This window comes from Ostrinia furnacalis, unplaced genomic scaffold, assembly GCF_004193835.3.
Source record: "Ostrinia furnacalis isolate ACB-3 unplaced genomic scaffold, ASM419383v2 OfSCF6787, whole genome shotgun sequence".
Classification (NCBI taxonomy): domain Eukaryota; kingdom Metazoa; phylum Arthropoda; class Insecta; order Lepidoptera; family Crambidae; genus Ostrinia; species Ostrinia furnacalis.
Window position 1 is genome coordinate 230,276 of NW_021137026.1, and position 16,622 is coordinate 246,897.

General features: G+C 36.3%; 1 protein-coding gene and 1 non-coding gene across 2 annotated transcripts in view; both read right to left on the minus strand.

Annotated features, from left to right (window-relative positions):
- LOC114362808 (tRNA dimethylallyltransferase) overlaps positions 1-16,622 on the minus strand; it is a 294,388-nt gene that overhangs the window by 127,156 nt on the left and 150,610 nt on the right. The gene's annotated exons all lie outside the window — the stretch shown is intronic.
- On the minus strand, positions 6,621-6,694 carry TRNAT-AGU (transfer RNA threonine (anticodon AGU)). Its single transcript has one exon. It is a non-coding gene; the product is annotated as a tRNA-Thr (tRNA).

The window sequence follows — 16,622 nt, forward strand, 5'->3', positions numbered from 1 at the left end:
TAAAAGGTTTTAGACCACCGTTCACATTAACCATCCTACTTGTTACTAGCCAATTGTGGTGACTTATTAAACCAGTTGTGTACTGAGTTTGGCTTTTATTTCTAAGCTAGTACACCTTCGACTGTGACCCAAGGCGGTTAAACAGCCTGAGTTATCAAATTTCAAGCCACTGAACGGATTGCACCGGAAGTTACGTAGATAGACCTAAATATTATTTCATATCATATTTAAATAAAACGTAGGCATCCGATAAGAAAAGATTATTCAAAATAAATTAATTGGAAGAAACGGGGGTTGTGTACAATAACAATGGCGCGGGTAAAAATACATTCATAGTCAACAATGGCTTGTCGAAAGACCTCGAAATGAATCTTATGGGTTCGTTGAAGTTCTACTATTGTAGAACACAGTCATTCCAACTCCAACAAAAAGCTCTAAGTTTTCATGAACAGTAAACTTTCAGAGGCTTCATGCAGTCTTTGGTACGTTGTAAAGATTCTGCTTCGAATTCTAGGAAAATTATTTGGGGAAGGCTACCTAGTAAAAGATGCCATAATAAGGGCGACCCGATGGCACAGTGGTGGCATGGGTTTTAAAGACTGTCCCAGGTTCGTCAATTTAGGTAAGTGAATTTTTGAATAGGCTTGTTTCTGAAAATGCTAATCCCATTTTAAAGTTGTGGTAGTTGTGTTACACAAATATAAGGAACATATTATGTAACTACTACGACAATAATGTGCTGCATTGGGCCCCAAAGCTAAAAGTGGGTCAAGTCACTGGACTCCTTGACAGCAGCATTTGATTTTTATTTACAAGTAGGTATTGTTTGACAGAAAAGTTCTCGAGTGGCGACCACGGGCTGGAAGACGTAGCGTGGGCAGGCCTCCTACTAGATGGACGGACGATCTGCTAAAGGTCGCGGGAAGAGCCTGGATGCGGGCAGCGCAGGACCGTGCTTTGTAGAAAACCTTGGAGGAGGCCTTTGTCCAGTAGTGGACGTCATTTGGCTGAAACGAACGAACGAGGTGTTGTTTTCTAGAATACTTTATTCTAGAATACAATAGCGCACGTTTGCGCGAACCAGTGTGATCGTACCTTATGGATGGAGTTGCGCAGGAGTTCACAATAAATATCGCGCAGCCCGCGGCGCGGGAGCCGCATCTATTGGGGGTGGACATCCGAGCCGATTCAAGGTGGTCTCGTAAATAATATCTGCTGTTATCTAATCTGGGTGTTTAGACTATGCAACGAGAATTATTTTGTCATCAGCGTACCTAGTATTTCGATTTTAGGGTTCATGTTATGGGTCTATGACTACCTTTGTATACGAAAGAACATGGAGCAATAAAAAATCTGAATTTGAATTTTTACTTTCTCGCCTCAAAGTTAAGGTAGTTAATCACCTTACGCTTATGTGACGATATTGAAACAGATATGCCCCATATTTTGACTGATGTAAATTTTTGTAGAAGAAGCTTGGCTCTAACTACATAAGATCTGATATTTTTGCAATGCGAGCCATATATGGTTTCGTCTCGGCAAAATTTTACATGACAATATTTTTCGTGGGATATTACAAAAATACTAATTTCGCAAATGTTCTTTTGGAAAGAGCTCTCCAAATAACTACTCCCACAAACCACTTACGCATTACCTTTAGCAATATCAAATAAGTACAAAATAAATTCAATTGTTTAGTGCACATCGCGTTTTCCTCTCTCGTCCTGACAGAAGGAAAAGTTTATGGCGGATACTGCAGCGCACGAAAGTAATACATAAAAAGAGGGTACAGATGCACTTTGCATACACAAAGCGAACCGCATTCGAATCAACATAACTTATTGTAGAACATCACATAAAACTTGACATTTTTGTTGGAAAATATGTCCTATTACAAGTACATAAGAAGTCGCAGGGTTAAGCGTGATGTGCTTCAGTTAGTACACTGCATTCTGAGCGCCCGTTACTTGATTAAGTTAAAAGCTCCCTGATAGATGCTTTCTACCCTGCGGCCGGCAGCAGAGGCATTGTTTTTGTGTTAACAATAGATAACCCTTGCTGTTAGAATGTTTATTGCTATTTATTCTGCATAGAGCTGACGGATCCCGCTTAGGGTTGCCACTAACACTTATTTTTTAAATAAAATCTTTTTTTACGAACATGTTTTTTTATCAACTAAGTATAAGCAAAAAAAAAAGCAGGAACCCTACAGCTTTTAAAATCATCATCATCATCATGTCAGCCATAGGACGTCCACTGCTGAACATAGGCCTCCCCTAATGCTTTCCACATTGATCGATTGGTAGCGGCCTGCATCCAGCGCTTCCCTGCTACCTTCACGATGTCGTCGGTCCACCTTGTAGGTGGACGTCCCACGCTGCGCCTTCCGGTACGCGGCCTCCATTCCAGAACCTTATATAGATAGAATATCGAATCAGAAATGAGGAAATCCGTAAACGAACTAAAGTCGCTGACATAGCCCGACGGATTAGCAAGCTGAAGTGGCAATGGGCAGGGCACATAGTGCGCAGAACTGACGGCCGATGGGGCAGCTTTTAAAATATTAATAAATATTACGAACATAGGCACATCAACATGTAAGATGGTGGGAAATATTACTTTACCCCTATTCCCTAATAGACTTTTGGGATATAATGATTATCTACGATTACGCAACTTTAACTTATAAAAGGTATTAAGCGTTCTATGCCGAGAGTTAGCTCTCTATTATTTACAACAACAAATTATTCATATTAATATAACATGATTAAATTGCGTAAGTGGACCGTGTTATAAACAAACAATTTGTGGAATATTTTGCTAAAGGATACATTGTAACTGATGCTTTAATTAAGTACACGATATTAATAATTAAAGCGACTAATATACGCATTAAACGTCCTTAAACAAATTTACTAAGGACACGTTATAATCGTCCTACAATATAATATTTTGTACATCGAAAATTGGTTGGCGATTGCTGAAAAATTCACGATGGTATCTATCTATTAGATATAATACTAACAGAATTAAATAGCATCATAGTCATATTATGTGCCGTGTATAGTATTATTTTTTCTATTTTGATATTGCACGATCGTACAGAGCCCGCCTTAAGTATAGGTCCGACTCGCAGATGGCTGTTTTTTTTACAAAGGAATCAAAATGCGCTTTGTGTTTAACTATCCAGGGAAACCTAGCTATAATTAGCCATACTATAGTTAAATTATTTCATGTATCCGTTGGTTTCTTAAATCTAACAGTTACTCTACTAACATAGTCTCTAAGATCAAATTGTTACTAACCAAACTAAGGACTGCTTTTGTCCGATAATAAATAGAAAGAAAAAAAGAAAATAACTTTATTTTGGCAACAAAAAAATTATTTTTATTTTATTTATAAAAAAAAGCTAAATTGCGAAGCTAAATAAAGCCCGCCCTGACGTGGCAGCCCTACGGGTGGTAAAGTAACAATGATTTACGCCGCGTGGGGCGGGGCGGGCTTATAGCCTCTTACCTGAATTACGAAATCGTCTGAGGAATTACCGACATTGTAATGAGAATAGTTATTGCTTGCTATCGTTTGAAGACTTCAGGGAATAAAGGTTTTAAAATTTGTTTTTGGTTCTTTTATTAATCTAGTGCTTTAGAGAGTATACATTTTGCTCTGCTTATTGAGTTGAGTTTTTTTTTAATTTTAAATTAAAACCCCGTCTTTCAACATAGTTATTGGACAGTTTCTGATATAATTATGTGTTATGTAAATGACTAAAAAAAACAACTTAAACTAAAGTCTTTTTTATTCTTTCGCCATATTTAATCGGATCTTTGTCATTTAGGTCGATCATCAAAAAAATTATAAAGGCTAACCGCTTAATGATTCGCGAATCACAAATGCCTATGCGTCATCATCCGAGACAGTTCTTAAATTGGCTTAATCGCTCGTCAGTTTAATCAGACTCAATCAAACAAGCGATTTGGGGCAACCGACCCGTAAGTCAATAGTACAGTCAGCGTCAAATACACTCAACATCAAATAAATCGCACCTTCCGCGACGCGAACTTTAAAGATTTTCTTCTGATACAATCGTCGTGCCCCAACAATATTGGTGTTATTTGAAAGTCCAATAAACAAACTTAAGTTTTTCTTTAGAAAAACACATTTAATTTTTTTATAAACCATTAACAGGTACCATAAATGTGACTTGAAAAAAGGCCTCACTTGGGGCTCGCCTCTGGGACCAAGTAGACCAATTTTTGTGGTTATAAAACCAAATAATGATCTCACGTGTCCTCTTTAACAGATGGATAGCGATTAATCCCAACTTAACAGTTTTATAGCCATAAAAGTTGGCTCTAGCGTAACTACATACCTATTTTTTGAAGAAGTGACTCTGGATCCTTCTAAAGACACTTTATTGGGGTAAAAACCTTTCCTTTAATGAAACGAAGCTTAGAACTAGGCTTTTAAATGATGCCAATATTGGTGGGAAGTCGGGATGCATACGTTTGAAAGTGCTTGTCGCTGGAGGTGCGATTTATTTGATGTCGAGTGTAGTTCGTGACACAAAGTAACCAAATAGTTCTCAACACGTCTTTGTTACAAGGCATTCTAAAGGCTAGGGAAATTCGTTCTCTCTCTCTCATCCTTTCCTCCCTTAGCGCTCCAAATCTAAATATATGTCACCGTAAAATTGTGAATGCCGGCAGATTATATCTGATGTAGTTAAATTACAATCTAACCTAACCTAACCCACTGTTAGTTTACAATCTAACGCGTTATATTATAAACTGACAGAGTTCACAATTTCACGTTGACATAAAATATATGTATAACTCAAGGGTGTTGCAAGACTGGCTGACATAGTGATCTATCAACGCACAACCCAAACCACTGGACGGATCGGGCTGAAATTTGGCATGCAGGTAGATGTTATGACGTAGGCATCCGCTAAGAAAGGATTTTACGAAACTCCACCCCTAACAGCCGGTTCACACATGTCTCCGTTTTACTGATCCGTTTTATCGTGTACGTTTTTTTTTCGTCGATGGCGTATGTAGTTGTATGAGCGACTTCACACATGACACAGTATTCTGTATACAGTAATACATACATCGACGAAAAAAACGTACACGATAAAACGGAACAGTAAAACGGTAACATGTGTTAACCGGTCGTAAGGGGGTAAAACGGGATCCACGCGTACGAAGTCGCGGGCGGCCGCTAGTCCTATCCATATGGACCTACCCTGGTAGGTATAAAATAGTCGCCTCGGTAGGTCCAACCCTAATCCTGAATCCTGTGTGAACAAACAGGGAAAAAATCGGAATAAGATTGTGTGTTGTCAACTTTTTGGCCACTTTGGGTGTCACGAACTATACGACGCTGACTGTACGTCACTCCCAACCACATATCAATGTGGATTATCTTTTATCTCGAGTTGTACTACTTTCTACTCAACGACGTCAACATTAAACACTGTATCCCTCCAACAATAACGTCGAATATCCAATAATTTTTTGTTCAATAACCATAATGGCAGGCTTAATTATTTTAAACTCTACACTGGAAAGATAAGGTTGGATTTACAATGTGCTCATCGGTATGTGATGGCATTTACGGTCAGTGTCCATTCATAACATTTGTCCAGTTCATTGACAAAGCGGATGTAGTTGGAGGAAAAAAATACGGTCAAGCGCGAATCAGATATTAAATAAAAAAAATCTTAAGTCCTATGAAATCTCTAACAAAAACATTTAATATCTACAAAAAATCGTAGAATATAAAAGGGAAAATTATGCGATAGAAGCCGCGGTCGAAAGCTAGTCAATAAAAGCTTGACTATAGTTTTCAAGTATGCAGTAAATAACTTAAGAACTTCAGTAGACAACCATTTGTGTACCCCAACGCGAATCAATTTAGATGTTTATAAATTAGCCCCGCTGGATATCGATCCCGGCACTTCAAAAGCCAGGAAATAGAGATGAGCTATTGGTGTTCAAGGGCACGAAAGGGCAGAGCAGTCAATAAATATTGGCGCGAAAGCATGGGCTCGACAAACAACATGGCGCCAGAATATCACAAACCGGGAAAATTGAAGAAAAGCCTAATAGTATGTTACGTAATGTGTATTGTGTAGATAATGAAGAATAGCTATAACATGTTTAAAAAGGTTTAAATATTTTTTAATTATAAATAAACCATAAAAAATGTTTTCATATCTTTTTAATTTGTATTAGAACGATTGGTTTTCAAACATTCATAGTTTTAAACATGAAACATGGAATTAATTTATGATACGTGCAAAACTCTCTCAATAACCCAGACACAAAACGTTGAATAAATAATTGTACTTACAGTAAATACATTTTCCAAAATATTCAGCCGTAAACTTACCAGAAAAGCTTAGTTTTATATCCATCAGGGAGTTAAAAAGAGATTAATTACTCTTCACATAAATGTACAAAAACAAATGAAAAGAGGAATAATATAATTCTTTACAAGGTACGAAGATGTTTCTCTAAGTATTTCGACTCCCAGAGACAATTTAATAAAAAAAAAATCAAACTAAAAGAAAAATAAAAAGTAATTAGCCAAAAAGAATTTCCGACAACTGTCGTAGGCCCCGACGAGATTCGAACTCGTGATCTCCTGTTTACTAGACAGGCGCTTTAACCAACTAAGCCACGGCGCCGTTGGAAGACGCGGCGAAATTCCGCTACATTACCCACTTTGATAATCCGTCCTTGCTGGATAAGAATGTTTCTTTTTTCTTTCGTTTATAAAAAAAAATGTTTACTCAAGTGTAGACAGATGAGTAGTGTTTAATGATCAAATTAATAAATTACCTGCCGATATTGGTAACCTTCGTGATCGTGTGGAATTTTAACGAATGAGTTAATTTCAATGTCACTTCGCTCTGACATTTATCACACATTGACACCACATTTACGGTATTTTTTTGGTTGAAAATAGCTGAATTCCAAAATGTCAGTTTCGTGTTTAATGATAGTTTTCGCGTCTTTAATTACTGTCACAATGGGAGTTCCAGAAATTAAATAATTGCTCAATTGTGTTTAAAAGTTGTTTTTAATTTTTTTATTATGATGGGGGCCAATAATAATCACTGAAAAATTATTAAATGTATATTCTAATTCAATATTTATATTCGATCAAATAATTGTGACGTGAAGTCACTTATGAATTTTTTTAAGGCAGGGCTTTGAATTGCAACAAAAAGTCATAAATTGAAATAAAATAGTTAAAAACTTGTACAAATTGTATAAAAAATAAAACAATTTCAAACGAACATCTAATATTCAGTGTAAACAACGATCATTAATAAAGTACCTACTTAGCACGCATACTTCAATTGTTTATAACCATACATTAATTGATGACACCTAACCGAACGACATCGCAGTACAGACGATAGCACGTCAAGCTTTATACTGTAGCTCCTTATTTGGTTGTAATAAGGTCGGTTTTTCAATAAATATGTATAATATGATGTGGTATCTGTACAAATTGGTTCACGGGCATCGGCGCCGTGCGCCGCGCCGGCGCAGCGAGAAAGCATAATGAATCACGATTGTGTGGACACGCCACCGTGTGCAGCGGGTGTACGGATAGCAAAAAAAAAATTCAAAAAAGGACACTTTTTCGCTAAAAACAAAAAAAAGAGAACTTTGGACAATACGGTTAGATATTTTAACCCTTTAACTATGTACTATGTAAACCTTATGTCATCTTATCAAAGTTCAAAATATGGTGGCCACAATTCAGCCACTATAGGTATGGTTACACTACGCAACGGCGGATTTAAATACGGTTTCAGCAATATATACTTAGTAGAGTTATTCAAGAGGAAGGTTTATACGTACAAGCCGGGAGTGTCGCTTTTATGAAGATAAAATAAATTGAGTTCACAGCAAGCTCGAAAGTTTCATCATCATTAGGACGTCCGCTGCTGAACATAGGTTTTCCCAATGCTTTCCATGTTGATCGATTGGCAGCGACCTGCGTCCAGCACTTCCCTGCTATCTTTATGATCGTCGTTGGTCCACCTTGTGGGTGGACGTCCCACGCTGAGATTTCCGGTACGCAGCCTCCATTCCAGAACCTTGCTGCCCCATCGGCCTCAAAAGTATGGGCATTTAATTTCCCAGAAACATTTGCAGAAGAGAATCAAATAGTTAAATGACAAAACACAACCAAACATTCTTCGCCAGAAGGCATTTAATATCTTAAACAGGTTCATTTTTTAGTGGAATCATTTGGCTTTTAAATACTTTATGTTCAAATACCAACATACTTAACATAGACTGGTATTGTACCTAAGACCGCACGCATGGCTGGACTACACCGTTAACTTGGTATGTCTTGTGGTGAAAAGTTGTAAACTAAATTCCAAAGTTGGATTGCTTGAAGTGCAGGCGGGCACAAGTTTGATGGCAATATTGATATTACGGATTGAAATCTTAAGTATTTCGCTGGAAACTTCTGGAAACTTTGCTATTTAAATAGTAAGTACAAAGTTTTTTGTTTACTTGTCACTTTAGTTAGGCTATCAGAAATAAATAGAGTCTGTGTGATTTTATAAGTAGCAATTTCTGTTAATGTGCCTGGGAGGTGTCTGGATGCGGGCGGTGCAGTACCGGTCGTTTTTGAAATCCTTAGGGGAGGCATTTGTCCAGCAGTGGACGTCATTTGGCCGAAACGAACGAACGAAACATCTAATCTGTGCCTCGAAACGACTAAAATAATCAAAAATCGTGAAACTGATCGAAATAAGTAATTTGTTTTGCTAGCTGTACCTAAACCGGCGGCGTGGGAACGTCGTCGTATAATTGTTATACAATAACTATACAGGGTGGATTTTTGGATGCGCGTAGTTGACCATTTTATATCCTAAATTATATGAGATATGTAGTGATAACGTTAAATGCCCGGTGACTATGATTGATTTTATATACAGGGTGGAAACGATAAGTGATCTCACTCGATTATTTCTAAACTATACAAGATATCGAAAAACTGGTTACTGATCCTAAAAGTGCTTCACGAGCTCTTTCAAACGGTACCAATAAGGGGTCATCCATAAAGTACGTCACACGTAAAGAGGGGGGGAGGGGGTTGACAAAGTGTGACATGGTGTGACAAGGGGTGGGAGGGGTCCTAAGTTTCGTGACATCACATTTCAATTGTTTCAAATATTTGATATAATGTTGATTTCATAAAAAAAGTACTTAATTTAAATGGAAATAAAACTAATTGCTGTTAATTTAATAATTTTTCGATGTGAAATTGCAAAACATGTGACGTCACACTAGGGAGGGGGGGGTCTCAGAATTAATGTGACCACCTGTGACAAGGACGGAGGGGGGGTCAAAAAATCATGAAATTCGTGTGACGTACTTTATGGATGGCCCCTAATAGATTACAGAATTAACTGGATCCATCCGAAAATTCAATATTTTCAGCTTCCATACTAAATGTATGCCAGCCACACAATATTAAAAGTGTTAATTTTTTATTATTATAATAAACACTTAAAATGAACTCGTAAATTGAATTCTTATTTAAATTTATTAATGGAAAACATTGGTTTTAGGCTTTACTTGCTATAATATTATCAAAACATGAGTGCCGTGACTGTGGCAGTACTAAATGTATGGAAGCTGGAAACATTTAATTTTCGGATAGGTCCAGTTTATTTTGTAACTTATTATTGGTACCGTTGGATAGAGCTCGTGAAGCACTTTCAGGATCAGTAACCAGTTTTTGGATATCTTGTATAGTTTTTAATATTATGTGGTTTTAGTAAATGTATGGAAGCTGGAAATATTGAATTTTCGGATAGATCTAGTTTATTTTGTAGCCTATTATCGGTACCACTGGATAGAGCTCATGAAGCACTTTCAGGATCAGTAACCAGTTTTTGAATATCTTGTATAGTTTAGAAATTATCGAGTGAGATCACTTATCGTTTTCACCCTGTATTTTTTCTGCGCTTTTCTTCAGCATTATACTTTTATAGAATTGGTTTGTAGAGAATTAATGAATATCTACAGAGTATGTATGTTTAACCATGTAATTTGAGTTTCAGACCTCAAGAAGTTTTAATATATAAATTATTTTAACTTATGACAGTTCAAGTTATTATTATGCCAATTATAGCTTGCCCTACTGCCACTTAAGGAAAATTATAGATCATTTACAAGATATGTAACAAGTGCGAGCTAGGTAGGTAAAGGCCATGCACTCTTTTCATTTAACTAGTAAATGTTAACACCCTGTATACATATAAACAACGGTATTAGGGCTTTATGTCACGTGTCTGCATTACGCTGACAGTGTAGCCACACGGCTACGATTATAATTAACGTGGCACCTCCATAGAATACCTCGAAATCAATTTATGCCACTGAATATTAATAGTACTGATCGGCCAATGCCTTGCAGCGTTGAAAAAATGTAACTTATACTATAAAGTAACTAAGTATAAGCATGTTGTAATAGTATGTTAATGCTTGACGTAAACAGGATTTGCAATTGAAATTGAAACTTTGGTCACAGTCTCATTTTCAGACAAATAAAAAACAAAATCAAAAATCGTTTATATGCAATTAGGCCATAGATTGGCATTGGCTAGCACAAAGCACTAGTCCCGAATCCTAAGTTTCGGTGCAGCCGAAATTTCAGTTGATTTTTAGCTGAAACCATGACGAAAAAATACTACGGAAAAAACTGGCCGAAACCAAATCTTCGGTACTTCACTAAAAACAGTACTATGACAATATGAACATAGTTAAACACATACTGCATACACGTGAAAGTCAAAGTCAAAATATGCATGTAATTCATTTTGCTATGTCGTAAATAAAATCGGACATACATAATTGCGATTGGTTTGTCTAACTAAACATTAATGTTAACCACAAAAATGTTGCAAATTACAAAATGTTCACGTTTTAAAATCATAGTAATAGGTAATTTAAAAACAAAACTTCGGCAAACCAATGTTACTTTTAAGTTATTAAACACATCGCATTTATAAACATACATAATAATTGATCTGCTCTAACTCTATAAACAAGTAATTAAAATGGTGACATCCTTATCACTACCTAACAAGGCTTAGGATATCCGAGAATTAAATAAAAACCATTAATCAAACGTAAATTAGCATCACACATAGCGCTCATCGCGACACACATTGAAAAAATATTTCATAATTAACTCATCGCCTGAACGCCAAGGTTGGCATAACTTAGATAAAGGTGGAGAACGAAAGAACTGTAGAAGGATAATCGTAGGATAGGAAAAATCATATTTTTTAAACGTTGCTATAGGCCAAGAGCCGGCGAGGGACAGACATATTACGTCATTTAATAATAGCTGAAAGTTTCTCTGGGCTTATCCCTAACACTGGTAAGAACGATCAGCGAGTATGAAGTTTGGGTCGTGGTTACTTTGGATTTAAGAGATAGCAGATAGCAAAGGTGTATAAAGTAGCACTATACTTTCGTTTTAGCATAAAAGCTGAATGTTATGTAAATTTTATGTAGGTAGGTACTTGGGTAACTAGAAAAAGTGTTCTACTAAATAAATTATACCAAATTGTGCTCTAAAAAGGCAGTTCAAGTTTTTCCTGAAAAAGATTCATAAGATACTATCTTTTGCCCGCAGCTTCACCCGCGTGAAATTTAGTTTGTCACAGATTGTCATAAATTATAGCCTATATGTTAATCTGGGTTATAAACAATAATACTGTACAGTTTCATCAAAATCCGTTCAGCAGTTTTTGCGTGAAAGAGTAACAAACATCCAGACATCCAAACATTCGCATTTATAATATATTAGTAGGATTACGGAATTTAAAAAGTTGATTCGGCATCATTAAGTAGCTGAAGTACCTATTGTAGATGTTAAGCTGCTTCTATGTTTATTTCCTTAGCTAACTAATTGAGTAATACGTACTCATATGCGACTCAGAACACATGCTTTAATTGGGATAATCGTTTAATCTAGCGCATAGCATTTTTCCAGGGTTCAATGTCGTTGGCGCCACAGAGAGTCGATTGGCGACTTTGTCAAGTTATTTTATTATGAAAATTATAAACTTGAAGCAAAGATAAATGAAAGAAAAGTCTGGCTCAATCGGATACACAAGCGAAAGCTTAACTTGCCATCGACTACGGAATTCATATTCATTTTGATGAATTACGTTTGTACAGTCAGTGAGTTTTTGGTTGGTCGACGGTGGGACTAGTAATCTTACATATTAGTAGTCTAGTAACTTACTAAACTTCAATACAATAACAAACTGATACCCCCTTATTAATTAAAAGTTACACCTAGGATGAACACTAATGAACAAAATGACATTTCCGTAATACGAGTAAATGGCTATTTAAGCCAGAGTTCAACTGAGGTGTAACTTTAATTAATAAGGGGGATCAAGTTTAATTATGTCAAGTTTTATTACCTACATAATATAACAGAAGGAGCAAACAAACTTGAATTACACAAATTAACGCTTTCAAGAAAATCTTTAGCTTTTTTCTTAAACCCCAATGTTGAATTCGGTAGGAGATAACATTTTTTTTCCTAACTCTACCAATATTATCGTAGAGTCTAATCCTTGCGGCGTTACGGCGCATATTTCTGCCTATCTGTCAGATAACGCGAGGCGTAGCAACATATGTGATAACTGATAATTACATTTTACGCACTCCTTATCATCCGGAAGAATAAGTCTTCGCACTTCATTTCAGGGCCAGGCTTATGTAATATTTGAAATTTATCAAATTTTATCATGAGACTTTATTTGAGCTGATTATAATAACGAATTTATACACGTGATTTTAAGTAAAGATAAGTTTCAAGGGGATTCCCGTTGCAAATGACAATTTTTTGTATATTAGCCTGTCGTACAGTTAACGTCAAATATATAGTTCGTGACACCCAAAGTGGCCAAAAAGTTGAAACACAACCATAGGCGTCTAATTTCAAAGATGAAAGTAGGAACAAATACAAACTTGCAAATCACTTACTTCCATCAATAAAATAATAAAATATGCCGACCTGACTACCTCTATTTCTAAGTAACGCTACAGTAACTTAAACCGAGCAGGGTCTAAATAAATAAATAAATATGTATTTGACCATTGCATATAAGCCCCTTCACTATACACTTCCCAGAGCCCGATAAGTTATATTTGTGCTTATATCCTTACTTAAATATCACTCGTTTAGTTGTATTTCCCCGGGTTAAAAATATATTTTATAAAAGTTCAAACCATTGCAGCACCAGGGAATTCTGATAAAACCCACAAAAACAGGGAAAATGTAAAATCTAATGGTTTCCCAAGTTTGTAGGTAGCAAGTCGATAAGAATGCACTATGGGTATTTAGCAGTACATGTAGCATGTAACAAAGGTTGCTTAATTAGGTACTTCGGTTTTCCTGTTATCCAAAAACCCATAAAATACTACTGGCTATTTATAGATTGGAAAACAATTAAAATGTTGAGTTAGGCATGATGAATAAGTATACAAAAGTTGTGCATCTTACTGTAAATGCATAAACGTAAGTATTCCATGCCATATTTGTGAAGTATTTTCTTATTTTAGAATAGAAGGCTAGTCTACGGGAAGCCTAATAATATATTATGTTAGTTAGTTTGGCTGGTATTTTACCACAATCATCCCCCTAATTAGGCAGCTGTACGTGTTTTGTTTTCTTCCTCAACCAACTCCATAATATAGAGTTTCTTCTTACACCTATACTAATTATAAAGAGGTAATGTTTGTGTGTTTGTATATTTGTTAAATTATAAAGGGTAATCAATCTCGGGATCTATGGAACCGATTTTAAAAATTCTTTCACCAATAGAAAGCCACATTATTATTGCTGAGTGTCATCTAGCTAGGTTATATAAAAAACCGAAACCCGAAAAAAGCGGGTGAAGCCGCGGGCGGAAAGCTATACTTTATATAAATTCTATATGCATATTGCGCAACCCGGTTACAATAGGTATTATTTGGCTATCAGTTATTGCCGTCAAGTCCTCGATCGGTACAAAGGGTCATAAAACTCCTTGACAACGTAATAAAATCCTCACGAACGCACGGCGGAAACGCAAAAAAACTGCGTTCATTGTCAAAAACTTTTTTCAAGGCTACGTAACCCGGCCGAGTTGGAAACAACTTCGTGGAGTAAATTTTGTATGAATGAGCGTGACTCACATCACCGGTCGGGCTGGCGGTTGGCGCGAAAACGTCAAATATGGCCGCCGAAGGCCAAGCCAGCAAACGTTTATCAATAAACAAACAAACTAAACTAATACCCTTTTCGAAGGTTCTTTGACATTTTAGGGCTTATCATTTTTATATGTAAATTATAAACTTGCTTCCGTATGTACGAGTAAGTAAGTACCTACTATGACTAGGTATATGACTATGCATAGGTGATAAAAGACGTACAGTTTTCAGCATACTGGACTATATTTTTTGTTGCAAAATCGGACCTATTACGACTGCATAAGACGCTTGATTCATAGATAGCTCAAGTTTAACATAGTGGCGTCGATTTTTCAATATGATACGATAATGTCATCGAATTATAGAGCTACCTTAAGAATGGTGTATTAGATAGAAGAGATTGATAGCAAAACGAAATTGTAATGACCTTCTACTGATTACGATATAATTTAGTCATGTAGAGTTTTAATTTATTCCTTAACTAGCTTTTGCCCGCGGCTTCACCCGCGTGAAATTTAGTGTCACAGATAGGTATAAATTATAGCCTATAATGTTAATCTGGGTTACAAACAATAATACTGTAAAGTTTCAACAAAATCCGTTCAGTACTTTTTGCGTGAAACTCTTTCACACATCCTGACATCCTGACATCCAAACTTTCGCATTATAATATTAGTAGGATATTTAGGCATGTATTGAAAATCCTGTAAAAGAGTAAAAAAATCAGTCACCGGCCGAAGTCTGGGCCATAACTTCTGAAATATTTTGTACTGGAATTTTTAAAACGCTGCTATTTATATTTTTTAAGCAACTTTGGACCACTTAGTCCATACTAAGTATACCTACTAACTGACTTATTTATAAATAAAGTCATAAATGTGTGTAAAATTATGCCAACGTATTATTACAAAATTGCCAGCAATTTAATTATTAGAAAACCTACTTTATTAAACCTATGATTGTGTTAAGCACTTTATAAATCAGGATTAGGTACGATTTTAATAGTTTGAGGAAAAAACAAAAAAACAACTTTACATTTTAACATAATCGCAAAGCACCAGCAAAATATTTTTTAGCAGTTGTTAAGGAAAAATAAGTGTTTCTTAATCAATCCCGTGCAAATACCTAACTTAATGGATCAATTCCGATAAACGATTTCCATATATCGAATCTACCTGTCTTTTTCACTGCCACGAATATCTTAAAGGACAAGAGAGAGATAGGTAGAGACGAATATACTTACATCTATCTATGTAGTAGACCCCCACAACGATCAATTAGTTCGCGACATTCGCAGAAACGCCAAACATGTGTTCGAGAAAACAATCTTGTAATGCTTTTTGAACAAATATGAGCTTTAAAGTAATAGATATACAGTGGAGTTTGTAAATTCTTAGCGTGGGAATGTAGTGAGAATTTAATGAATGAATGAGCGCGGCATGAATGGCGGGCGGATGTGACGTCACCGCGATGGCCACAGGCGCCTGCGCGTACGCACCCTTGGCGTCTCTATTAGGGCTGCCTAATCTATCCATCATTTCTAACACAGGAATCTTGTTGAATATGAAAATACTTTAAGTATGTAAGATGTTAAAAACTTATATTTATTTTTACTTAATATGTTTACCTATTTATTTACTGGAATCCAAGTATTTTTTTATAATATATGACCTGGGGTACTATGGTTAAAATATGTACATATTTAAGGATCCTACATATAAAAAGGGCTGAATATACTCGTAGATAGCACGCTATTTAACAGACCCGAGGAGATTTAATTTTGATTCTACACATTATTTTACAATTACAAATATCCAAAAAGTTTATGTTGAAGAAACAAAGCTTGCTACTAAGCTCAAATTGGGGTCGAAGGCATGCTGTGTTAGAGGTGGGCGCCGATATAAATTTGGCCGGCGGCGGCGCGCCGACTTTTTGACCTCGGCGGCGGCGGCGTCGGCGGCGTGACCTTGTTTGACCTTTGTTCATTAGTTTTTTTTAAATCTGCTTTTTTAGTATCTGTCGTCAAGACTAATCAGGTGGTTTGCAGTTGGTTGGGGTTTGAGCAACTAGAGCAGTGCTTTACCCTAGTAAATTAGCTCTCTTGATCATAGATACTTTAATATTTGGATAGCGGGTTTGGCTGAGATCAGGTTCTCGTGTATTTCCTAAAGGCGAGCGTACCAATGTGCCGATAACATGTATCTTCTTTATGCTCTTTGGACGCACATAGTTAATGTTGGATTAGCTGACTGTCGGTGGAATATTATATTCAGTTCTCTTTTATTTATATTTATGAGACTTCAGGGCTTAATTACATGCGCTTGGTCAGCCGAGCAGCTGACTTTGCAACAGTCT